Source organism: Notolabrus celidotus, chromosome 1, assembly GCF_009762535.1.
Source record: "Notolabrus celidotus isolate fNotCel1 chromosome 1, fNotCel1.pri, whole genome shotgun sequence".
In the NCBI taxonomy this organism is placed as follows: Eukaryota; Metazoa; Chordata; class Actinopteri; order Labriformes; family Labridae; genus Notolabrus; species Notolabrus celidotus.
Genome location: NC_048272.1, coordinates 18,331,093 through 18,358,378, shown reverse-complemented (window position 1 = coordinate 18,358,378; position 27,286 = coordinate 18,331,093). Strand labels below are relative to the sequence as shown.

At 40.0% G+C, this 27,286-nt stretch overlaps 1 protein-coding gene across 1 annotated transcript in view; it reads right to left on the bottom strand.

The window, feature by feature from the left end:
* Positions 1 to 27,286, bottom strand: part of si:dkey-166d12.2 (rap1 GTPase-activating protein 1) — a 199,099-nt gene that overhangs the window by 159,958 nt on the left and 11,855 nt on the right. The window contains exon 2 of the mRNA XM_034686870.1: positions 3,669 to 3,709. The gene's annotated coding sequence lies outside the window, so the exon portion shown is untranslated. The remainder of the gene's footprint in view (positions 1 to 3,668; positions 3,710 to 27,286) is intronic.

Sequence of the window (27,286 nt, the reverse complement as noted above, 5' to 3'; positions counted from 1 at the left end):
TCTTCGGCATACCGTTATCGTGTAGTCTGACAGCTACCCCCCTTGCAGCAGTTCAACACCTTCTTGCAGGCATTAGACATGATAAAATAGAACTGTCAGTCTGTTGCTGATGGTCTGGTTTTCTAGCTTATAAAGATGTATTACTATTAATGTCGGTCTGTTTCACAGCCAGCTGAAAACTCCTCACAGGAGCTTTAAAGCTTCAACTTCAAGTATTTACTGTTTTTTATGCATGCTAAAAAACACACTGGGGGCAAATAAGCAGTTTGAATGCTTTTACTTCATAACTGCAGTCTATCTCAACATTTGTTGAACCAGCTTTAGACATGCAAGGCAAGACTGTACCTCACATTAAGGAACCAAACCTGTCAATCACACAACAAGGGCTACCAGAGGAGAAGTCTTGTGCTGCTTTACATGTTTATTTTGTTTCTTAAGTCTTTCCTTTAAAGGTGACATATCATGCAAAATGGACATTTTAATGGTTCTCTACCTGAAATATGTGTCCCTGGCATGTCTACAAACCCCCCGAGAATGAAAAAAATCCATTCTGCCCCTGTTTTGATTTCTACACCTTTCTGTAAATGTGTGTGAAACGAGCCATTTCAGACTTCCGTGTTTTTGTTACGTAACAACAATATCCGGTCTGTCACGGAGTCAGAGCTCGGAGCTTGTTCAGCCCATAGACTGTATAAAATAATACTGAATCCCCCCTCCGTTTTTCATTACCTGCACAAATGTGTGGTAACAAGGAGCTTAGGAGGGAGGCATGCTAGTTGTAGGCTGTCTTAATAAACACAAAGGTCGGTTTTACTCCCCACGTCTGCAGATTTGAAGATCTAGTGGATGATTTTTATTTATCATGGATAAGTGCTAGCGCTAGTTAGCATAGCCACATAGCTACATGTTCATAGCTGTAGCTGTAGCTGTGTACCAAGACACACGTCAGCATACTGACAAATAAAACAACAAGAAACACAGAATCTGTGACCAATCCTTCAGAAAGGTCCTGCTGCCTTTCTGGTAGAGGTCGGTTTTACTCCCCATGCCTGCAGATTTGAAGATCTAGTGGATGATTTTTATTTATCATGGATAAGTGCTAGCGCTAGTTAGCATAGCCACATAGCTACATGTTCGTAGCTGTGTACCAAGACACACGTCTACATACTGATAAATAAAACAACAAGAAACACTGAATCTATGACCAATCGTTCAGAAAGGTCCTGCTACAGGCGCCTCTCCGTCAGGATCAGATTCTGGATCAGATTCAGAGGGTTGAAGTAACGTGATCTCTGAGCAGCCGTTTATATTCAGCCAACATGTAAACATTAGATCAACGTGCTGGAGAGCCGAGGCACATCTACTTCCTGAGGGGGCGTGGTCAGAGGGAAAACAGAGTGTTCTGAGTAGGACTGAAGAAGAGGGCTTTTCAGGCATGCCAAAATCTGATTTCAAAGTGTTTTTTTGAGCATAAACTTTAAAGACATGTTTTGGGGACCTCTTAGACCAATATATATTGATGAAAAAAGCGTGATATGTCACCTTTAACGTCTCAGAGTCGGCTTTTAGGAGATCTAACATGAGCACCACATTATCCCTTTTTTGATGACTTAGTGAAGCCAAAAGCTTGCATCATTTGTTAATCTACTTTAACGCTGCAGCAGAAAATTCCCTGACATTCAGATACAACCAGCTGAATCCATCTTCAAGCTGCAGAGCTGAAGGAAGAGAGCTGAAGGCTTCAAATAGATTCAAACAACTCCAAGACATAAATGTGTTTCTTTCCTCATAGAAAACATTTCACTCTACTCAACAGAGGGAAGTTTTAGGTTTAAACAATGTCAGGAGAGGACTTCTGATGCTTCAAGCTGAGTTAGGGCTACTTTTCTGTGTGGTCAGCTGTGACAGCTGAAGGTGAGCTCTGCCTTCAAATTCTCTCTGAGGGGATCCTCCACCTGGTTAAACCCGACACTTCTATGAGAAAGACACAAAGGCGTTTTGATGTAACACATTCTGGCATTCTTCACAGGGAGGGAGCAATTTTTGCACTCTGAAATAGGAGCTGACAGTAGGCTGAGTCATGAATTATTCAGCCTGAGGTACACAGGAAACCAATACAGATCGCTTTTCTCTGAAAAAGAGAGGTGGTTTGCACTACCATGACTGTCGATAAAGCAAAGATAGAAGTGTTCCAGGATTGGAAATATTCAGGAATTTGTAAAACCGTATCAAAGCTCTGCATTCAGCATGGGGCTGCTGCTCAGGGTGGAATAAAAGAGGAGGAAGGAGAGTGACAGTTGGTTTTCAATGATAATGATTATTGTCTTAACCGTCTGTCATACACATTAGTACGTTCTCTTCATGCGCTTTCATCACACCTAGTATTTTCTGGGAGTAAGAATTCTTCAGTACATGTCAACTCACATCAAAGTGAGACAGAAGCAACAGAATATGGAGGATATGAGCATCACAAACTGAATCAAATGATTTAAATCAAACCTTATTTCCTCATTTACAATAATAACTATGTTGGTTTCTCTATTAAGACACAGTTTGTGCTTTTCACACTCAAATATCTCAAGACAATTTCACATTTCATTGAAGATCTGTTTATGTGTGCACTGCAGCAGGAAATGAGTTTCATTCTTCTACCAGAAAGTGTTGAAATTGAATGTGACCAAACCGAGAAATACAAAGACAAGCAGGGGAAGCTGGAAATGAGACGTAGTGAGGGATCACAGCAGTTCAGCTGGACTGTAAACAAGTTCTGTCACTTGAGAGAAAAACATAAAAGATGCTTGAAGCTTTAAGCACACTTGAATGCATCTTCTTCAAGTATCTCTGGAAATCTCTCAACTTCAATGAGAAAGACTAATCAGAGAGAAATGCAAATGTGTGTGCGACTGAAGGAACAAATACCACCTGACAAATCGATGTGCAAGTAATTTCACATTTCCTCCCTCATAGACCTCTGCACAGGTCTGCACAGGTCTGTGGATGAAACGTTGGACAGCACAGCTCCTTAAAGTTTGACTTATTTTGTTGAGCTACATTCAGACCCGGAGCGCAGCCTGTAGAAACACAGCAGGCCTTTTATGAGCAACGTGCTGCTGGCTTCCTGTGGAGCAGACTCCATGCAGAGGCAATAATCTCCACAAATACCGGCCACAGCCATCTCGAGCGCCGCAGGAAGTGACCCGCAGCGCTCCCACCACATGGCAATGCTCCATACACGCAGCGGCAATAAATCACCATGTGAATACTTTCTCATAGTTTCTATTCTTCCCACAACACGACAGGTCCAAACGTATAAGCTTCAGTTCTGCTTTTAGAGGGCTGCAGTGGGATTGAGGACATGATATTCAAATACCTTCATAGATGATCGTCCCAGTTGTCATGAAATATCTTAATCAGTGAGGACATTCAAAGTCAGACTGCAACCTCATACTGCACTGAGCATGGATTAATACCTTCTATCATATTTAAACCCTTCCATATCATGCAGCTCTGTTGTATCTGTTCCCATGTTGTTTTTTAAAGGTGCCTTTTTGTGCAGATGTATTATCTTGTTTTAAATACTTCATAACAGTTTAAGACCTGTGCATGTGAAAGCAGACAGTTCAGTATTTTCTATTCTATATCTACTATTCAAAGATTTCCAAACTTACCTTTAAGCTTCTAAGCTGTTCCGTTCCTTTGTCAGCTGTTCCTGAGAAAAGAGAAAGACAAATCCAGGTTAATAATTTAAAAACACTTGCGATATGAATCTGAATATCTTTTTAATAAAAGCTCTGGGAAGAAGTGTAGAAAATGAACCTGTCGCTAATCATTATCCTTAACATGCAGCAGGTCCCTTTGCTGAGATTTCTCCTGTTTGCATATTCACAGTGCAGCTATTGTCCTTTGACATCGCATTCGGAAGGCTAATGCCTTTATAAGGTTTCAGGGGCTGACGCCGTTTCTCATGACGGCAGCATCTATTTTCTGTTCAACTTGAATGTAGTTCGGTGTTAGCAGACGGCAGCGTCTATTTTCTGTTCAACTTGAATGCAGTTCGGTGTTAGCAGAAACCTCCTCAGCGTCACCCTGTTTTTTGAGGCTGAATGCTCAGCACTCCCTGTTGAAATTTGCAACTTTAGGAACACCTCCCCTCTCATCACTAACACTTCTTGATCACCGATCAATCAGAATCAAGAAAGGGAGGACTTGTGATCTCAACTTCTGGAGGTTCATCTGGAGGAGAAACCAAATGTAAATGTGAAGCACGCAGAGCTTTTTAAAAAATGCTTACGCGTGGCTACTTAAGGCTGGTGTATACTTCTGTGTTGACTCTACATAGCAGCTTTAATGTAACTGCAACGCTTTGCTGTACTACACCGAGACGTTTAAGGGCAGTGTGGTCTCTATGATAGTCTGGTCACGTGTCTAGTCCCGCTACGTTTTCCGCTTACTTTTTCACAGCGACTTTGAACTCATTATGTTCATTTCGAGCTGATACATGTTGCCATATATCATACAGCATTTATTAGAAGAAAGAATAGAGAGGAGACGTCGGGGGAGATGAAATGCACGGCCCATAGACAGTGTTTCTGGAAGTGCTATAACTGCAGGGAATACAATGCCGTCGAGCGGGCCAATCACAGGGCATGCTTTGTTTTGACTCATCATTACATTTTGGAGGAGTGTGTAGGCTTCTGATTCGAAAAAAGCCACGCAGACCTAGGGCGTGGAATACGGCGTCAATTTGATGCAGAAGTATAAACCAGGCTTTAGGAGGGAGGAAGTGCCGTGGGACAACTTTTGTAACCTGGCCACAGTAAGCATCAGTGAGAAGTGTTCTTAAATTCAGGTTGTGGGTGCTGCCAGTGATAAAAACATAATTTGTGGACGTAGCCCCTTGTTGTTGTAGCTTCGTTTTTTAAGTTGGCTAAATTGTTTAAACTTGAATTACGGCTCTATTTATGTCACATTCCCCATATTCATCCTCTAAGTTACTGAGAATCACAATCATTCATCAGATTATCCAGGTGAGTATAATCTGCTAATCTAAAACACATCAGCACAACATTGTAACAGCATTTTAGCTCCCCACCCTGGGCATAAGGTCAAGAGGAAAATGGCTGCTGAGTGGATGTGTGGAATAATGAGATGTTCATATTGCAGGGTGAAATACACTGAACCACAGCCTGACATGAAGTTTCTGAGTTCATTTAGATATGAATTATTTGTTGACTAGAATATGTCAAACATCCCCGAGCTGATAAAACCACCCGGCGCCCCTGAGCCTGTGTACTCTGAATTTAACCGGCAGCTGCAGGAGCACACGTCATGAATATCAATTATTAGTCAAGTTGAGCAGTGAAAATTAGCAGGGCGGCTCTATTGTATAGGTTAATGGAAGCTAAAACAGCCGTTTTAACTGTAGGGTTAATGCCAGCGCTAAGCCAGCATGACGATCCTGTCCTCCAGCTTGAATAATAAATTGAAACTGTGTGCGGGATCATTTGATTGGTTGGAATTATGCATGAAACACGGGATAAGTGAATTGGATAAAAGCAAGCAAATAAGAACAAGGGAACAAATTATCCTTCTCTCAAACATCACTTTGATGTTTGTTGTCTTTTGCTCCTAAATTTGACATCAATTATTTTCAAAAGCATGCCTCCAACATCATAAAATGTATCACACTTTCATCTTAAATAACATCGCTCTTTATTGAACCAAGAGCTGAACAAGATCCAGTGATGCTTCTTCACAGCACACACCTGAAACAACATGTTCATGTGAGCAGCAGAGCTTCACTGTCGTCCAACAACAGAGAGGGACAGAAATGAGCTGCAATGCTCCACACATTGCTCATTATGTGGAACTTGCACAATGTAGTTTATCATAAATCAGTTCCCACATACATGTCTCTGCCGCCAGTAACCAATGCATCTCATTTATCATTTCATTTTCAGCAGATGTCTGTCTAGCATGAGTCTGGTTCTGCTCGAGGTCTCTGCCTGTTAAAGGAAGTTTGTCCTTGCTACTGTAACTTGCTAAATGCTGCAAAGTGTTCTGCTCATGGTGGATTAAGATGAGATCAGACTGAGTCCTGCCTGTCTGTAAGATGGGACTGGATCTTATCCTGTCTTGATTTTGGGTCTTTGTTGATAATTTAACATAGAGTACGGTCTAGACCTGCTATGTTTGTAAAAGCGTTGGCGCTGTACAAATAAAGATTGGTTGGTTTATTGTAGGGCTGGGCGATAATTCAATAACGATAATTATCTTGATATGATTTTTCTCAATATAAATATAACAAATATTCGATAAAACATTTGATATGAATAAGTATGTAATTACACCACCCAGCCATTAAAAAGGGAGGGGCAGTAATGAGACTTAAACACTGGTTGCCACCCAACATTAGACAGAGGGAAACAGCATTGAACAGCCAATCATGTTGTAGGGTTAGAGGTAGGCGGGGCTTAAAGACGTTCGGAGCGGAATGTAAAAACAGCTGAGACGAGCGACAGCGACACTGAAGAAAACTGAAAACCTACCAGCTCAAGGCCTGCTCTGTTTGTAAAGAGTCTTCAGATAAAATGTGGTGTGTTTTGCTGCTATGTGAATAGAATTGATTTATTGATAGATTGATAAATGTTTCATAATCTTAAAACAATTCCCAAACCAATAACAACAACTCATACTTTGGAGAAATTGCTATAAACTATGATGCCGTGTGTACACTGTGTGGATTTAAGCTGCTTCAGACATCACTTTTTAAATTGCACGAATGATTTTGAAGTTCAGATTGAAGGCTCAATCTCAGTCCAATCAGCTGCAAAAGGAAACTTCTGACAATTTCAGAGCACATACAGTGCGAGTACTCAATTTGTGCTTCACAATCGGACCATACAGCACAAAAACAATTCACGCGTGCTTACACTCACACATACGCACAGTGTCTGAAAACCTTTAGTGAGTCATTTAACTTTTAAATAATGTTTGCAATTAACCCATTTCCAAACATAAGCGCACATCTTCCTTTTGTGTAAGTATATTGTGTCACTTATTTAAGTGGTATGTTGCATTTTACTTATTCATACTGTATTATGCTTCTCCTCTTATTTCCTTTTAACCCTTAACTTGCAGCCTCTTTGTATCTTGTGCCTGAGTGAGAGCACTTAACTATTTATTAACTTCAGGTCTGCAGTGTGTGGGGGCTTGATAAGGTATAAAAACAAAGAGTAGGACACATTATCATGACATCAAACGTTCCCTGCAAGCAAGCAAGACAATTAAAAAAAGAACGTCACACCTCCAGTCTATACGTTTCTGACTTTATACAGTTTAATTAGTATTATAAGCGAGGATAGCGATGAAGCTTTGTTAATCACATAAGTAAAAATGCAAACAACTCTTGAAATGTGCAAAAAATAGCCACACGGTGAGTAGCCAGATGTGCCCTCTTACATAAATACTCCCTTCCTACAGTTTTCATGCTTTATGAGTGTAAATTATACATGTATGGCATGCCATATCACTAATTTTTCCATGAACTATGAATGAGTCCCACAGACTGTATGCAGATATGTTGACTCACAGAGTCTGTATTACTCTGCCACACAGTTTAAAGTTGTAAAGCCCTGAGCACCCACAGACTGAGCAGGAACCAGCCTCACCATCCAGGATTCCTTCAGTGAGGAGGTTGGGAAATCAAGGCTGAACAGACAAAGGTAAAAATAATCACTGTGGCACACTTCACGATCCAATCCCAGAGCACTTAGTCTTTTTCTTCCCCTGTTTCAGTGCCAGTTCACCTTCAGACGTTCCCACCTCTCTAAGTCCTTACTCTTGTGTTTTTCGGACCTCAGATTTCTTCCCCCTAAAGATCAGCTGTCGTTATACTTGGCATTTTAGATTAGTAACTGCTTTACAGGTTTCAACCATCCCACTTCATTCCTGAGCCTCGTGTTAAGTCTTTTCATTTTTTTGGATCAACCACCTCTGCCATCACAGTTGGCTTTTCCACCCTCTCTCCTGTGTTTCTGTACTCCTGTTGGAACTAAACATGATAAGAATACAGTTGGCTTGGAGCTGAGCACCACAGACAAGTAAGAGGTAGAGCCTTCAGTTATTAAGCACCTCTCCTTTGGAATAATCTACCAGTCAGGGTCCCTCCAGGCTCAGATTTGGACAAGCTCTTAGTTATGCTGCCCAGGGAACTGTCACACTGAGATCCTATCTCCCCCCTCTCTCTCTCCCTGTCCCATTAAAGTTACAAACCATAGACCTTTCTAGAGTCCCTGAGCTCCCTTGTGTCTTAGGTTCCTCTGAGTCACTGATGTGGACATTCTGAACTCCAGCTGCTACAACTACTACTATCCGTCTCACCACTATCATCCCTCTCTCTTATTCTCTTCTATCCCTCTTTCTAACCTCAACACGGTCTCAGCAGATGTCTGTCTAACATGAGTCTGGTCCTGCTGGAGGTCTCTGCCTGTTAAAGGAAGTTTGTCCTTGCCACTGTAACTTGCTAAATGCTGCAAAGTGTTCTGCTTATGGTGGATTAAGATGAGATCAGACTGAGTCCTGCCTGTCTGTAAGATGGGACTGGATCTTATCCTGTCTTGATGTTGAGTCTTTGTTGATAATTTAACATAGAGTACGGTCTAGATCTGTTAGGTTTGTAAAAGCATCTTGAGATAATGTACAATCAAAGATTGATTGATTGATTGAGATTGAAAAGGTACAGAGATGAACAAAGAAAATGTTGCTCCAAGTCTGTCCTGTTTTTTTCTTTCCATTGAGAGAAGTATAAAGTAACCCCAGCTTTATCCAAAAAAAAATTCTCTATAGCTTTTGGCCTTACTAGCAGCATCTACAGATACTTAGCAAAGCTGAAGTTTTAACATTTTATCCAGGTAGAGACACATCACCTTGAAGTGATGAAACAAGACTTTGTGGCAGAGTTTAGAGAATCATTTAGCTTACATATTACCAGCTTGATCAGTTGTGGCTGCGAACATTAACTTAGACGCCTTCTGTCAATTTGAGTTGGAGTTAATTCTTACTCTTGATTACTCGTGATCACAAGTTCAAATTGTTTGCTTAATTAACTGCTGCTTTTCCCTCCGACAGCAACGCCTAACAATGTCACACTCCAGTTCTAATTTCAGCCATTAAAGCCATTATCGTTATCACCTCTATCACTGATATATCTGGTGGGTGCAATCATCCTAATTAACAGTAAGAGGTGAAGTTAATTAGCCTGTCCAGCCGTATCAAATTACCTATTCTTCTAATAAGAATGAGCAGAAAGCCAGAATGTAATTGAGTCATCCTGAAATGTAATCACAACCTGACGATGAGGGAAATGAGAAAATCATCTCTGAGACAAGTTTTCAGGTGTAGGACTGTGATATATGATGGTATTAGAATTTCTGATCATTATAAAGAGAACCAGCCATTATGACAAAATGAAACCACATGACTCTGACGTTAATAGATGGCAAGGGATTCAGCTGCAGGTTTCATCTTAATAAATTCATTCAGGAAGTCTCAGCGTATTTGCATTTCTGTTCGCTCCTGTCAGCTCCAAGCAAACACACTCTAAAGAGTGTTTGTAGCTGGAGAAGACTGATCAATACAAACAATAAAACATGCTTGGATTTTCTACCCACACTTCTGCTGCATGCATGTGGTGCACAAAGCCTGTTTGCATAAGCAGCTCACCTCCAGAGGGTGTTGAGATAGCTGGGTGTTATTGAATTTCACCCTCAGCTCTGACATGAGTGGAATATAAACATGCATGAACAGACTTTATCAAGTAGGAGTGGAAATATTAGTCAACAAAAATCTTGACAGAATCGGCAGCACACAAATATAATTGTTGGTAATTAGTCGATTACATCCTCATATGATTTTCCATAACTTTGTTGCAGAGGTGAGCAATTTTTCCAGCCAATACAACACCATCTCGTCCTAAGCTTCTAAAGTTCTGGAGCATTTCACTCCCTGCAAGATCTGTTAAGCGGACCTTTCTTGTCAGAGGAGCACGTCTGTAATGTGTGAGCATTTGAAGAGAAGACAGCTGACATTTTAAACATCGACTGAGACATTAAACCTCACAGTCTGAAGAGTTATGACTAGGGGTGTAAGGATACATTCAACCCACAATTCGATTTGAATCCCGGTTTTTGGTTCACTATATGATTCCACGATTCTCTTAACATTTTTCAAGAAAACTGGATTGAACTCAAAATTTCAATAACCATTATATATTTCAATTCTCAGATATAGACAGTTCTAATATAGGTACAGCCATGTCGTGTCATTTATCCCATTTACATTGTCAGTCTCACCTTAAAACCTTTCCCATAGAACACTTCATCTTGTCTCTCCTTTTCTCTCTCTCTGCCTCCTCTCCTCCCTCTAAACAGTGGAGCAAACTCTTGCCATATTACTACAGTAACCACGCTACTATTCTAATGGTCAGGATCTGGGAGAAAGACACGCTCTCTACTTTTAAGAGTAGGCTTAAAACTTTCCCTTTTGGTAAAGCTTGTAGTTGGACCAGCTCTTAGTTATGCTGCTATAGGCATAGACTGCCAGGGTAACTGACACAGTGGGATCCCCTCTCCATCTGCCTGTCACTTCCTTTAAGTCACCCTGGCCCATTAAATTTACTAACCATGGACCTTTCTGGAGTCGCTAAGCTCCCTTGTCTCGTAGGTTCCTCTGGATCTCTGCCGTAGACGGCCTGCTGATGTGATCATTCTAGACTCCAGCTGCTACAGTTACAACTACAACTATCCGTCTCACCACTATCATCTCCCTCTCATTCTCCTCTACGCCTCTTTCCAACCCCAACTCTGTCTCAGCAGATGTGTGCCTAACATGAGTCTGGTCCTGCTCCAAGTTTCTGCCTGTTAAACTCAACTCAACTTTATTTATATAGCACCTTTCATACATAAAAACATGTAGACCAAAGTGCTTCACAGAGTAACAGACAATAAGAAAACAACAGCAATGGTGAAATTATAGAAGGCAGGATTTAAAAAAAAAAGAAATACTTAAAAAAGAGAGAATCAGAAAATCAACACAGTAAAATTAATAAAATAGGTAAGAGTGGAAATAAAAGTTAAAAATAAGGTAGAGTTAACGAGATCAGATAAACACAATAAATAAATAAATAAATAAATACATGTTAAAACAATGGTTTAGATAATAATGATAAAAATAATAATAAAGGAAGTTTGTCCTTGCCATTGAAACTTGCTAAATGCTGCAAAGTGCTCTGCTCATGGTGTATTAAGATGAGATCCTGCCTGTAAGAGGGGTCTTGAAGTTGGGTCTTTGTTAATAATTTAACATAGAATATGGTCTAGACCTGCTATATTTGTAAGTCCTGAATGCAGTTACAACAATGAGTCTGATAAAGACGGGAGCTGAACAGGAGGAATTTTGGAAAAGATTTAGTAAGACTGATACAATTTCCATGTGAACTCAAAATAAGCCTGATTACCCTTCATCTTCAGTCATCTCAGATGTGAGGTGCTGGTAGGATTATATCATAGTGTCTGATGCAGACTGTAATTACTCTCATACATGCAGCACAGCGAGGAAGGAATGAGGATGAAGCATTTCACAACCAAACATCTGTCAGGTGTTGGAATGTTTGGTATAATATCGCAGTTTCCCTTGATATCTTCAGTGTCTTCGAAAAATTCATACACTGTCATACTCTGAGGAGACCAGAACAAACACTCGGCTCCTTGTTGTTTCACTCACGCTCACTATAAAGAACTCTCCTGCCAATTCTGACTGGACAGCACGATCAATGCAGAGTGTTGGTTCTGAAGTTATTACACACAAGACACAAATAAAGCCAAGCTGTAAACTTCTCTATAACAATAACACCCGGAACTAAGCACAGAGATTTAAGAGAGTCATTCTCATAAAGACCGGCTTTATAGAATAACGATACCATTATCCGTCTTGCACAGAAACATTTCCGCCGAAACGGGGATCAAACATTTCAAACAGAGAAGCTTTTTGAAATTACCAAGAAGCAAATTGTGCAACATGTCTGAGAAAGGTAAACCTTGAGCTCTGACACCAGCAGGAACAAAATGACAATACAAAAAGCAACTTGTCAATAAATGTTGGCTGACTGAATGTGTTTGCTGCAGAAAAGACTCAATTATTACATAATCAGGGGGAGAAAAATGACAAGAATATTGTTCATAATGAATTTTTCATGCTATGCCTCGACTACTGTCCCCTCAGGATTGACAAAATGCAAAAATAAAGAAAATAAAAACATAATGAAGCTCTCAGTGGAACAGAGAAATGTCCCTGAGAGCTGCGGGCCTTGACAACATTTGGAGGATGAGAGGGAGAAAGAATGAGTCGCCAGAAGGTAGAAAAATGAAAACATGGAACATTACGAAGTAAACAAAGTCATCACAATTAAGAGCTCATATTCACAGAATACAGGACCTGAGGGATGTGTTTTCTGGAGCAATGATTCACAATTACTGCAGGAGAAGTGAGGGGAAACTGATACAGAGAGTCTTTTCAGGTTTTGAATGAAGGGGGTTACATGGGGCTATTGTTTTTCTTTCTAGTTTGCACCTTTTGTTCGGGATTACATTTAATCACGATACACACTGGCACTATAGGCTGGTTTATACTTCTGTGTTGACCCTAAGCAGCAGTGGTCCACATGGACGTGAGCGGACATACTTCTGCGTCGATATGTCTGTGTCACGCAACAATACTCCCCCGAAACACTTGAGGGCAGTGTGCTCTCTTTGGTAGTCGGGTCGCCTGTTTCCGGCCTCGCTACATTTTCTGTTTACTTTTTCCCAGCGATTATGAACATATGTCAGTTTATAGCTGAAACATGTTGCTGTTTATCATACAGACATGATTACAGGGAAGAATAGAGAGGAGACGTCAGAGGAGATGAAATGCATGGCCGATGTACAGCCAGTGTGCCGCGATCCCGGACGTGCTGTAAATGCAGGAAATACAATGCTGTCGATTGGACCAATCACAGGGCTTGCAGTCCACATAAATTCCACGCGCAGTTACATTTAAGAAGTGCAGGTCGGCCTCTGTCTAGGTACTGAGGCTACGCGGACCTACACACGTAGGCTATGCCATCGATACGATGCAGAAGTATAAACCAAGCTTTACAAAAGCCTGAGACCAGAACGTTTCATGACATGAGATTTTGCTTGATCAGTAATCAAACCCCAAGTTCACATGACCCTTTTACGGAAGTTTTCATTTTATATAACTATTTGGTTGATCATTCACTGGCTTGGAGATTTGAATCATTAGGAATGTGGTTGCTTTAAATGACCTTGAGGTGTTGTTTGTGCCTTATGAGGATCTCTAAGTGCATATCTGACAAATGACATGCCCTCATTTTTGACTCATTATACATCACTAGATATCACTTTTTTCTAAATGTAAGACCTGTTAATATCTAGTAAATCACGAGAAATTATGTCTGTCTTTTGGGTTCATATCTCTGAAGGTAGCCAGAGTGACGCCTCTTTGACTTATGATTTACAGTGAAACTGAGACTGCTGGGATCAGATGAACATGACCTACTCCCGGGCATGCAATGATCCGTTAAATAAGATTGTGTCTGCACAGACTTGAAACTGGAAGTATCATGTGTTGAATATTTACTGTCAGATATGGTGTTGTGTTCGGACAGCCGAGCACACACACACACACACACTCTGTGGAGGATAGTGACGTGAACAGCGTTAGCCAGTCTGGAAGCAGGCAGACTGAAGAGGGAAGCACAACAAATGCAGCCAAGGCAAAAATAGTAACAAAACTGTGATGATTTGTCATCATGTGTGGGGTCTCTCACATTTTCACTCTCTGTTAAGATTTTGAAATCCTGTAATGTGGACCAGACTCGAGTGTGGAAGGTCCTGGATTAATCACTTGAATTTTTTGACGCCACTGAAAAATCCACTCGCTATTGTGTAAAACTTTACAGACATTTCCCATCAGTCTGACTTATAGTTGTTAGTCATGTTTTGAATGACAGGTTTTCCTCAGTAATCAATCACAGCCAGCAGCAGCAGCACGAGCAGCAGCAGCCTAGAGACTCAACCTGTGAAACAATCAGTAATGACAGACTCTCAGAGGAGTGGAAAATATAGAATACATTCTCCTGGTATAGCTCCCCATGTAAATGCTGAACCCTGCAATCATAGGTGAAGGTCTACCTGCTGAGCAGACAGCTTCAACTCCTCATTACTGTAATTGTGTTTTCCTCCTCTCTTTACTCCCTGGGGAGTGTGGCTTATCTCGCTGACATTTCCCTGCAGCAGGTCTGTGTGTTAGTGAAGGTATGAGTGAGTCTCTGCATGCTCAGTGGCAGTGGGGCTGTAAGGTGAGGTACATATTTCTTTTTAAGACGCAAATATACTTCTTGCATTCATGGAAGTCCAAGCTGTCTGCAGGAGGATTGTGAATAAAACCACTGCAGTGCAGCCACAAACAAATCACAACTTTAAAATCCCTGTTGGCTTGTGTGTATTGAATCTTAACATGTTTCCCTGCAATCCTCTGCGTGTTTGCATCTTGCTGCCTGTCTTGTAGAACCACATTTCCCACCAGGACTGACTGCAGAGAGAGACATGTGTGATTCTGCATAAATAAATCACAGATTATTAAAGCAGAAATCTTTTGATCATTAGAGCATTTGCGTTATCCACAAAGCCTTAAACGATTTACTGCCTGTTCTAATAAAACAACCTTAACAAACCTTGTGTTATCTAAGTGATTCATGGCCCAGCATCTGCATTCAAGAGACAGAGGAAAAGTAAAAGGGACACAAACTGAGAACTCAAACATGTTTTTGGAAATGCAGTTTTTTCATCACGCAGTCTGACTCATGTCTCCTGCAGGCTTGTTAGTGTTGCACAGAGGTCCCGGCTCTCCCAGCCTCAAATTTCTATCCCTGCGTATACGTCATAACTGTCTGGCCTGGGTGTAGGATCCATTCTTTCTTTTTATTACATCTGACAGGCAGAAGTTTACTTAAAAAAACAGCTAAGATTTACACCACTGGCTACTTTTTTGTAACACAGTCCATTAATCACTGCACTGCAGATGCTTCGGTAGCGAGATCCACCCTGCGTAAATCATCCGTCTGAAGTCTTTCTGACTCAGATTCAAGTTTGACATCTTCTCTTACAGCAGGAAAACAGACTGGTTTCTGAAGAGTGTCTTTTAGTACAATCTACACATCCCAGAAAATGTTGGCTATCATCAGCAGATGCCTTATTTGCAAAAATCAAAGGCCAACTTCTTATGGCTTCCAGTTTCTCCGGCAGTAATTCTGATGAGAGGTTTCCGGGCCAAGCCGTGCTTTTCATTCTGCAAAGTCAGACTAGTAACTTAAGTGGAGAGAAGACATTTACAAGCTAGCCTGTACTGTTCGACAAGGGGCTAGTGTTGCTGCTCCAGCCAACCAATCAGAAACTAGATGGGGCGGGACCAAGCGGCAACCTACGGCCGCGAGAATTGAAGCCAATATGGAAGTGTTAAAAACTGCAGTTCATCCAGGATCTGCTTGAGGCTGGCTCCAGAAGTACCGGAGACCACATACACACCAATTAAAAAAAAACGAGCTTAAGGAAACAGAAATAAACATGTTTACAGCCTGGTACAATAAAACAGTGTAGTCTGGATAGCTAATTTCTGGATCGGCACACACTGTTACTAAAATCTCTAAATCAATTATCCATTTCATTACTTTAACTCAAAACACGTGTTCCCAATATTCTACATGTTGTTTTAAATGAATATAGATTGTGTCAAATTAAAAAAGGTGATGTTTGACCCAGAGCTCAAGACATTTCAAAATAACACATTTTAGAGATGCTATTGCAGTACCAGGATACCATGAAACTGTGATATATTTGCTTGAGGTTATCATACCATCAGAATCTCACTCCGGCTCACGCCTTAGGAGGTGACCCGAAAAGATTGAGAGCAACTGCTTTAGTGGATAATCTGATCAAAGTAAAGAAAAACCTTTTAGTTCTTTCAGAGCTGATTTTTATTTACTTATTCTGTTCTTAGTTTGAAGAATCATTCATTTTAAGCTTAAAGGCGCAGTAAGGAACTTTCAGGACAGTGGACATCAAGCACTGGATTAAACCAAGTCTCCATAAAGACACTGTAGTTCAAGGCCAGACAAGAAATTCAAAGATAAATGAACACAGTGATGCGCTTGATAAAGCGAGTCGGTTGTCAACAAACTAGTGCTGGGCGATACTGAAATTTTGTTATCACGATAAAATATTTCATACCAGTCGATATTGATAATTATCAGTCGATAAAAATCAAATCATTATTTCATTTAAAAGCAAATTTTATGGCCAAGGTCTGTTAGCTTGTATCTGTATTTAGTTTTCTGATAAACTTCCTGAATCAATCTTTTCTGACAGTGCTAACAAAATGCAGTTCTTTTGTGTAAAATGAAATTTTTATTGAACATTTGTTATATTTATATTGAGAAAAATTATACCATGATAATTATCCTTATCTAATTATCACCCAGTCCTACAATAAACCAATCAATCTTTATTTGTATAGCGCTTACACTTTTACAAACAGAGCAGGTCTTGACCATACTCTATGTTCTATCATTAACAAAGACCCAATATCAAGACAGGATAAGATCCAGTCCCATCTTACAGACAGGACTCAGTCTGATCTCATCTTAATCCACCAAAGTTTGTCTCTTTGCAGCGTCATGAAGTGTTCGAATGATATTTAAGACAGAGCAAGTGATATATTTGATATTTACATTATCGCAGACCTGAGGGGATCAATGTTTTAAATATTGAAGAAGTGAAACTGTTGAAGTTTATGTGGACTCTTACAGGGGGAACAAGGTTAAAGTTACAGAAAACATGCAGACACCAGCCAAATCGCTAAAAAAAAAAAAAAAAAAAAAAAAAGTGCAAGGATTGGTTCAAGTGAAATTCTGTTGATTGCAACATTGTGAGCTGGCCAATGCAGCACAAACCTGGTAGCAGCACCCGACATTCAGATTGTTTGCATAATGAGCAAAAGAAATGTATGAGTCAATAAAGAGTCATTGAATATTGATGGAGACATTGAAGGCCAGCGGGTAAGAACCTGGGAGCTCCAGCACGGAGATGATGTGTTCTTATCTTTCTCTTGGTGTGTGCGAGAGAGAATGTGTGTAGTCAGAGGTGGCTGTCATTACACTCCTTCATTACAGAGGTGACAGAAGCAGGGTCCTCATGCTGCATGAGTAATGGCAGGAATTGTGCAGTCAACGTCTCCCGCCAGCCCCAGAGCTCATGATGACTCTTATCTGTACACTCATTCCTCCCTCATGACCTTTCAACAGTCCCAGACTCATCCAGTCCCCCTTTCACCGCCTCCGCACACACATACACACAGAAACAGACACTCATCTTTGTTTGCATAAGGGGGGAATGTGGAAAGACGCTGGAAAAGATTTTCACTTAAGATATAGTGTCTAATCGATGAACACTGTTGAGCCCTCAGGATGGAGGAGTGGATCAATGAGAAATAAATCAAGCTTGTCTAACTCCTGTCCACTCCTTGTCTTCTTGACTGATGGCATAAGAGAGTAAAGTTTGGCCATGATATAACTAACACAGAGCAAGCCCAAAGAGAGTTATCATTCTGTATGTCTACAAAGCTTTACAGTGTTTCAGGATACTTAAGGACTTTTTTTTGTAAAATTTCCCCACAAATTATCTGTTTGAATTTGAACTGATAAGCCTCCACTCCTGAAAAATTATCCGTCATAGTCTTGGTGGGCTCGATCTGTAAATTTAAATATCCAAATGAGTTCACTCTGGCTGTATGCAGTCAGTTGGGGTGGTCCTTTCCATTCAGAAAGAACATTTCATTGCAGTCAAGAAGGTAGGTGCATGCTGTCTATTGATCCAATTGTTTCTTTCTGGTTGAGAGTAAAAATTTTCTTACTGCACATATCTGCTCCATGTGGTGTGATGGGCTTACACTTTCATTATTGCCATAATGAATAGCAACTAGGGATGGGCATGCCAAGCCAAAATACTATCTGATAATCAGTGGCATCTATTCAGCAATCATTCGTAATCAAAGGCAATATTTGCATTAACTCTTCTATTATTGGTAAGTGAAGAAATATTCAAAGCATTCAAAAATCATGCTCTATCCTTAATTGCAACCATAGACTGTATAAATAATGGATGTAGTATCCGTGACGTCACCCATTTGTTTGGGAGCCATCTTGGTAATGCTGAACTCAACCATGCATAGTGTGACGTAAAGAGGCGTGGTTTGAGCCTCCTAGCCAACAGCTACAGTGTTCCCGCCTGTCAGTCAAGTCAGTCATGTCCTTATTTGGGCAAAACTAGTAATCTTAATGTCTTCTGAGCTGGCGCGTTATAAAATAATTCATCCTCCATACAGTGTGTGCCGATAGAGAAATCAGCAAGCTGTTTTTTGTACCAGGCTGTAAACATGTTTATTTCTGCTGCAAAGATCATCTTTTTTGAATTGGTGTCTATGTGATTTCCGGTGTTTCTGCAGCTAGCCTCAAGTGGACGCTTGATGAATTGCAGTTTATAACACTTCCGTATGGGCTTCATATTTTGAAACCGGAAGTTGCCGCTTGATTGCAACATAGCAGGAGCAAAGCTAAAAGGGTTTGTGACCGACTCAACTTTTTGCTTGAGACTCTACATGTTTGACTACATGACATCTAAATGGTCAAAATGCTAGAAACACTAAATCATTCAAATACATTTCAGAGAAATCCAAGGTAGAATCTACAGAAATCTACTGACGGAATAAAAACCTGATTAAAAAGCTTGAAGAGCGCAAATTAGAAGGCTAAAGGTTGAAACAGAAACTAGTTCTGGCCCGACCAGTTTTAAGCTTTACGTCTTTTGGATGTCATAATTATTTTACTCTGATTAAATACTTCATATGTGCATTTTAGTATGATCACTTTGTTCATCCTACATTTAAACAGTGAACTTTGGATCTCTAATCAGAATGAAACAGAAGGGAGAAAGTCCTTTAAAACAAGCGGTGAACTACAGTATATTAAAAGTAACATTTTGACTGATAAACTTAAATCTAATTAGTTCATCCATGAGTCCAGTGTTGTAGAAATTCCTTCCTAGCATCAGTGTGATATGTCCACATGTATGGAAAGGTGAACATACATAAAGATGGACAAACCAATGATCATAAAGCCTCCTGCCACAGCCAATGCCAGAACACAGCACTAACACCCCCCCAATGATTGTTACTGAAACTATCCGAGCCTCCCCTGGTCTAACGCCTCTCCTGCTCTCTGCCTTGGCACCACACTCATTTGGATCTGACAGCTTTCACAAATCTAAACTGTAAGGAGAATGTCATCCTTCACTGCAGCACAAAGCTGCTAATGTTTGTGTTATTTAAAGCCTCCCACTGTGACCCCGTGTTTCATAACCAATTTAGATTTGCTAATCATTGTGCACGTTCTGAATGTGATAAATATAATTACTCAGGGATATGTACGAGAGATAAATGAGTATTTATTATCATAATTTTCAACGCATTCGTCATTTTCTGCTCTCCAGCAGCACCGCTCAGTGTTCCTGAAGAACACACTGATTTATTAGCTTTTTTATGTAATAAAACCCTGGAGTACAAACCAGAACGGCTCTCTCTGCAAGCTTATCTCTTGCGTTGAGCGACTCCACACCTCACTGAGTCGTTTCCTGATAGAAAATCATGAGATTTTGAAAACATATTACAGAGAAGCATCAGTAAAAGATGGTGGAAGGCTGCAGGAAAAGAAGAGTGGTTCTCAATGTCTGCATACTGCACATGGGAGAATGTGTACCACAAAGGCACTAATGTTAGTGTAGCACTAAGCTGTCTCCAATTGAATTCAACATCAACAGCACAACCAAAAATGTTACCATTACTAATAAGCCCATCTTCATAGTATCTATGAAAACTGACAATCTACAACAAGAGTATGACAGGCTTCATGAGGATTTGATTTGTTGCAGCAATGAGTGGCTGCTGCTTATCAATCAATCAATCAGACTTTATTTATAAAGCGCTTTTATACAATGACATTGTAACACAAAGTGCTGTACAAGAAAAACAACTTAAAATAGAATAAATTAAGAAAAAGATCCCAGCCCCAGCCCCAGCCCCGACCCCAAACCCACCCCACAATCCTAAGGCTAACAACACAATATGCAACAATAGTAATAAAAACAATAAAATAAATTAAATAAATAAATAAAAAATCTAAATAATTTGCTGAACGAACTGAGGAAACACTCTCATGTTATCTTAATGAGGAAACGCTGGAGGTAAAATAAGATGTTAAAACTCAAAACAGGAAATTAAAATCACCAAAGTAAAATACATTTCTAAGATAATAAGACTAAAATATTAAACCATTAAATAAAAAATAAGATGTGAGACTTAAAATAAATAAATAAGTAAATAAATAAATAAAGTAGACTAAAAGTGACTAAATTTGAAAGATAATAAATAAATAAATAAATAAATAAAACTGTTAAAGAATAAAAAATAAAACTTAGTTAAAAGCAAGACTAAAAAGGTAGGTTTTGAGTTTGCCTTTAAAAATATTTATGCCCTGGGCAGCCCTCAGATCCTCAGGCAGGGTGTTCCACAGGCATGGCCGTGATAATAAAATAATATATACACCTGGAAATTCTGTGAATTTATAATGATGCAGAAAAAAAGACACCAAAAGCAGATAACAAATAAAACTGAAACACACGTCATAAATCATCTGGAACAAAGTATAACAAGGGACCGGCACATTCACCTCTGCCTTTTGACACGGTTGAAAAATTGTTGGGCCCCGTCTGAGGCAGGTCCTGAGACTCAGCGGTCACAAATGTGAGAACAGCCTGAGGAGCTACTAGACCCCAACCACCTCTGATAGGGAAAAGTAGAGCAGCATCCTATCCTGCAGAGCTGGCGAGTGCAGCTCTCAGTTGTAGATTGTTACAAACTACATAACACAGGACTTCCATCAGATCCGTGTCCAGTCCGTCTCCAATCTGCTGCGGTACGGCTCCGTGCTCTCTCGTCCGTCGAGGATTATCCTTCATCCATGTTGTCTTTATGGTCCTCTGAAAACCTCTGACCTGATGATTCTAGGCCTGGCTCCGCTCAAAATGACATTTTGTTTTCATAGTCACAACGGAGTGGATCCAGTGGGAGTTAACAGATTGACTAGAATAGAAACCTATCAGATCCGGTGCCATGAAGGATCGGAGACGGACCAGACATGGATCTGGTGGAATTTGGCCGTGAGCGGTAGTATTTGTAACCCTTTAACATGAAACAAGACCCCGTTGCTTCATTCTATGTCATGCTCACTTTGTCGGGATTCTAATTTGCATAACAACCTGCTCACTATACATTATCTCTTACATAGTTAAGGCAATTTTTGGGGGGACCACTGGAAAACTTCATTGAAAAGTCGAATTTTTTAAGTGTCTGGTTAAAAATAAGTGCTTCTCTTAACAGCAGATAGCTGCAGAAATTCCCCTGGCTATATTTAATGTATTTGGAAAATGATACAGGAGAATCCTCTTTACAATCTTAAATATTTGACCAGCAATAAAGACCTCTAATTTAATCTCCACAAAATAAATATGGAAAATGTTGTGTAGAGTGCAGAGATACAGACATCCAGAAGATTTTCTCAGAGTTTGAAAGACTAATTTCTATGAATAGAGAACTATTAAGTGTTAAATTATATTGAGGTCCAGACTAGACTGACTTCAGCTATGAGGTCTCTTTTTCTAATTCTTCACATTCAATTCAAAGTACTTATTTAAAAAAATAACCGTATTGAGAGAAAAGAGAAAATCAGAAGCCTTCACAGGGTCAGCGGCCGTGACTGAACCTTGTTCATAATCAGCGCCTGCAGCCGAATAGCATTGTTCCCGCTAATGGTTTCAGGTCTCAGCTAGCTATTAAGATAATGAATAGCTGCTGCTCATGTTTCACAGATGCCCAATATGGCTCTTCTAAACCTCTCAACAAAATGTCTCACATTAAATTGAAATCTGGCTTTCTCTGCAAGCATCTGGGCTGATGCTCCTCAGAGGAGGAAATGACTCTGGCTGCCAGTGATTTGGTTTAAAAGCTTATTTTCTGACATATTCCAGCTGAGAATGTGAATATGGAGGGATTTGTGAGACTCACAGAAAAATGTGAAAGTGTGATAATGTGCTGTATAATGCTTTATCCCAGGAAACAAGACTGTAATGAAAGCAGAGGTACTTTTGATAAGGTGCTCTGTCTCTGCCCGGTCACTGATGCCTGAAGGATAATGGATTCCCTGAGTCTGTAAGCCACAGTGGCAAAGCTATCAAAGAACAAATCAGTGGCTCAAGGAAGAACAAATAGTGGCATTCTGAAACACTTAACGTAGACCTGTATTGGGAGGAGTGCAAAGTTGGCATCCATTACACATGCAGACAAAAACAGCCGTGCTATTATTGGAAGAGGGAAATGATCGTGCCAGTGGAGTGCTTCTCTCCGACATCGGAGCAGTTACTCCAAATCAGACCTCTGATAGCCCCACAGAGTGCTGTACAAGTTTCCTGTTCATAGTGGCTCAGAGATTTATGACACTGTAAACTGACTCTGAGGGTCTGCAGCAGAAGACTATGCAGACAGAGGGACTGTGCAACTCGAAAACATGACAAATAGTGTTTTTAAAATCACATCTGTGGGTTAACATTTTCCTTAACAGTAATTTATTGTGCAAAGGTGCAAACTACAGATAAGTGTAAAAAGCCTTTGGTTTCTGCGTTCATCCCAATTGTCTGCAAGGGGAGACTACTATAGTAGCAGAAAGAGATCCAACAGACGTTCAAATGACCCTACTTCTCACTATTTATTCTCTTTGTAAACATTTTCCTTATTTTTATTTACAGATTTTCACGTAAAAATGTATCCTCTGTAAGCCTGGGACCAGACTTTGGTAATATAAGTGCTTCCACTAGTAATCCATGTGGTATAGACCTATTATAAATCAGTAGGTGGAACACAATCCACTGTAATGACACCTTGACTCTCATCAGCAGCAGTCTGATGACAATCCATCTATCTCTATATTAAACGGATATTTGCATGCATTAAAGTGCAGCCAACTTTCCGATCTCCATCACCGATTTCAGTTTGCATTCTGAATCTGCTCAAGGCTGCGTTACGAAAGCTGATCAGCTTTTAGATTGCCCAACATCCTGGAATGCTCAGGGAATGATCCAACCTGCATTCAACAAACAAGAGCTTTAATAGTTGTTTACTTCACCTCATAAGTACAGAACTGACAAAGCTAGCATTTTAACCTTTTACAAACCTGCATCATGATCTTATTTTGGCAAATTTGGGACCTGTCATTTGTTAGTAAATCAAAGAAGATTGATTTCTTTTTTGGGTTCACACCACATGGCAACCTCCAATCTAAAATTATGAGGCCAATGCGGAAGTAAAAACTGCAGTTCATTAAGGATCCACTTGAGGCTGGCTGCAGAAGTACCGGAAACCACATAATCACAAATTTTAAAAAGCCGATCTTTGTAGCAGAAATAAACATGTTTACAGCCTGGTATAAAAAAGTAGTGTAGTCTTAATAGCTAATTTCTCTATCAGCACACACTTTACAGAGGGTGATTTTTTTTCTAACGCGGCAATTTCCAAGATATTCAGATTACAAGTTTTCCATTAAGAGAGGCACAGCTGACTTGATTGACAGGCGGGAACACTGTAGCTGTTGGCGAGAAGGCTCAAAATCCACCTCTTTACGTCACACTCGCTTGACAACAGTTATGTTAAGTTCAACATTTCCAATATTGCTGCCGCCGCCGATTGGCCTCAAAACAGCACTTAAACAGACGGGTGACGTCACTGATACTATGTCCATTATTTATACGGTCTATGGTTCACACCACAGAAGTAAGCCAAAAGGAAGCCTCTGTGTAACTTACTTTTACAAAAAAACTGATCAAAATGCAGATATATCTGGAGGGGGCAATATCACCTTGCCCTTGCCCCTTCTCAAGTTTCTGTTTAGACTGTAAACAATCCAGCCAACAAAAGGCCCATCTTAACCGGATGTTGTTCATCACCGACACCCCACTACACCAGAAATACAAAGAAGCTGCCAATCTTTCCTGGAGCCATATATTCTCCTCAGATGATATCTGATAAACTTATCTGGCAAATGTAAATCTATGAATCTATGATCCCAATCTCCAGTTCAAAGTCTTCTTCAATACAGCATGATGCTAAATTATGATCAAACTTAGAGTCAAATAGTCACCAAGAAATATGATTTGGGGTTTGGCTTTCCATGATTGATGAGATGCTGGTTAAGTAGCATGACAACCAGAACAGAGATGTAACAATGAAGTGCAAAATGCATATTCAGTCCGTCAAATATGGTTACGCCCAAAAAACAAACAAAGCAATACAGACTGTGTGTTTCAAGATGTGTCAGCAGCACAAAGCTCTTCAAGTCCTCTAGCTTTTCATGAAGACGTCACTTGAGTAATTCCTACTAATTGCTGCTTCCTGTGATTTTTCTTATCTCATTTCTTGATTTAATTGCACCATGAATCATTTTATTTATATAGAAGGAAATAAAGGAATAATTCAAACAAAGAAATAAAGAGAGGAATTTGATTGAGAAGGTTCAACGAAAGAGGTTAATACAACACAAATATGAAGTTGCAAAGCTCTGTTGATCTTTGAAGTTTTGCATTCTTTTTGTCAGAATAAATTCAGTGTAACCTTTAAAAAGCTAAGAGACATTTGTGAAGGAATAAGAATGAATAATGCTACAAGCCTTTGAGAAATTTAGGTCTTACAACAGCAGGTTTAAAGGTAGTGATTTGTAATGGCATTAAGCTGGAGTCGCACAAAGCTGCACAGCTGGCTGATATAATTGAGGCACTCTCAGACATTTAATTAGTGTCATTCAGTAAAGGTGTGTGTAATGATGGAGGCTCGTGGACCACTTCAAAGGCTGCTCCCTTTAATAATAAGGTTCTTCTACTAGCTATCAAGATAGTACAAAAATAAGGAATGAGAGACAGTGCATGTTTTACAAATATTTATTCTATATTCGTCTATAAACAGGGACATGGGTGATGCTTCTGTAGGAATTATAATAAAAGGAATAAAAGTAGGTGGATCAAAAATAGTAAAAATGTAGTGTTAAATATAAAAACAAGAAAAAGTTACAAAACTAACAATGAGAGATAAAAATGACAAAAAGCGCGACCCTGTTTCTGACCCCAAAAACTACTTGAAATGTTTACTGCAGGAAACACAGGCGTCTGTATTGATATGGCTGACATTAGGCTACCTGAGTGCAGCTACCATTGCAAGTTTCTACATTATAGTTGCCATGAAGGCGTCATTTTCATTGCCAGTTGTTTTTCCAAGAAAAGCCCTCCTCAGGTATGAAAGAGGGTCTCTTTGGCATTAAAACTAACTGCTTTGACACTTGGGCAGATTGGAGCCATCATTAGCTCTCACCTTTAAAGCTCTCGATGGTTATATCCATCAGAGCTCATGGTGGCCTATTACCCTTCAAGAGCATTTCCCTGCCAGAACGCAGGCCTGCTTGTGCTATCTCAAGTCTCTAAAAAGGTGTTTTTAGACCTGCAGATGGTTTGCTTTGTTCCAATTCAGATGATACCATGATACATTGTTGAATTTTTCCCTCAGGTCTTTTTGTGTTTACACTGTAATATTGAAAAGCAAACACCATCACAGAGTTAACCTTGTGTCATAATGTCACAGCTTACTTTGCTCTATGCACAGGTAAACAAATGCTGTGTGTGTATCACTCTTCTTATTGTTAATGTGAACATTAGAGCTACTTGACTCCAGTTTCTATCATTAGTCCTCACCTCTTAAAGCTGTTGATTCATTATAGACTGATTGGTCCAATACCACATACTACTCTGTTCCTGCTGATAACACAAAATCTTTTTCCATCATCAAAGCCAGTGCAGCCATAAATATGATTTTCTGTTGTGGTTTCTATCACACTCTAGATCTGGTATTTCTGTTAAAGCTGCTGTTGGTAAGAATGGTGTAAAAAAAACGTTACTTTTTTCTGTTGGATTTGGAGAAAAGGTCATAATACCAATCGGTACTCATTGGTAAGTGGAGTAATTTGAGATTATGGGGAAATCTTTCCAATGCCTTTGTATCAAGCAATGTTATTATTCCCCTCGTTCCTGTTATCACGGACAAATCAGAGCTACTCCCCAACCCTCTGTCCTGATTGGTCGAGTGGAGACCCCACTACATCGCCCTGATTGGCTGGGAAGCCACTACTTCCTCATAGAATGCGCACAATGATCTTTTGTGGGCGGGGTTACGACAGCAGAGACGGGAGGGGTAGTGTTGAAATTCAAAATCTCTCTCAGAACTGATGTTTGTATCACGACTACCAACAGCAGCTTAAAGTGTCTTGAGAGAACATGCCTGATGGATGGGTGCTAGACAAATAAAAAATGATGGATCATTTGTGTTTTTATGGAAATTGGTGGCCAGAAGTGATAATACCATGCATGAGTAATGCATCCGTATAACAGAAAAAATCATTTGTTGAGGAATACAGGGACCAAATGTCTTCAAATAATCTTAAAAACTGGATCTCAAAGATGATTTTGGGGACATTGTGTAGAGCCGTGTGCCAGATGGTGGTAAAAAATATATCCATAAAACAGCAAACAGTGCTTTCTAAAAATTGCAGTACATCTGGGAGAGAAAATTGCCAAATGCTCATTTCTCAGAGCTGTCAGTCAGTGAGCAAGACTTCTAAGCACATTTCTTACAGTCTGTCAGTAGCTCTTGTTCTTGCACAGAAGCCAGAGACCTTCTTTTAAGTAAACAGGCTGTTTTTCTAAACATTATCCTGCTAACATTTGTTTCAGCAGAGTTCTGAGAAGCCATAGATGTCCTGCTGGGCTAAAGTGGCATCGATCCGCCTTTGTACAGCAGGAGGTTTTTCCCGGGGAGTCAATGGGGCAACTCATTAATCATAACTGTGAGGTTCACAGTGATTTGCCATTGTTCACTACGTTGTTATCTTCAGGGGAAAGCAAACACAGAGATGATGGCCTTTCATAGACAGAAATAGGCTGGAAAAGAAACAAGGGTTTGGTCTCTGCTG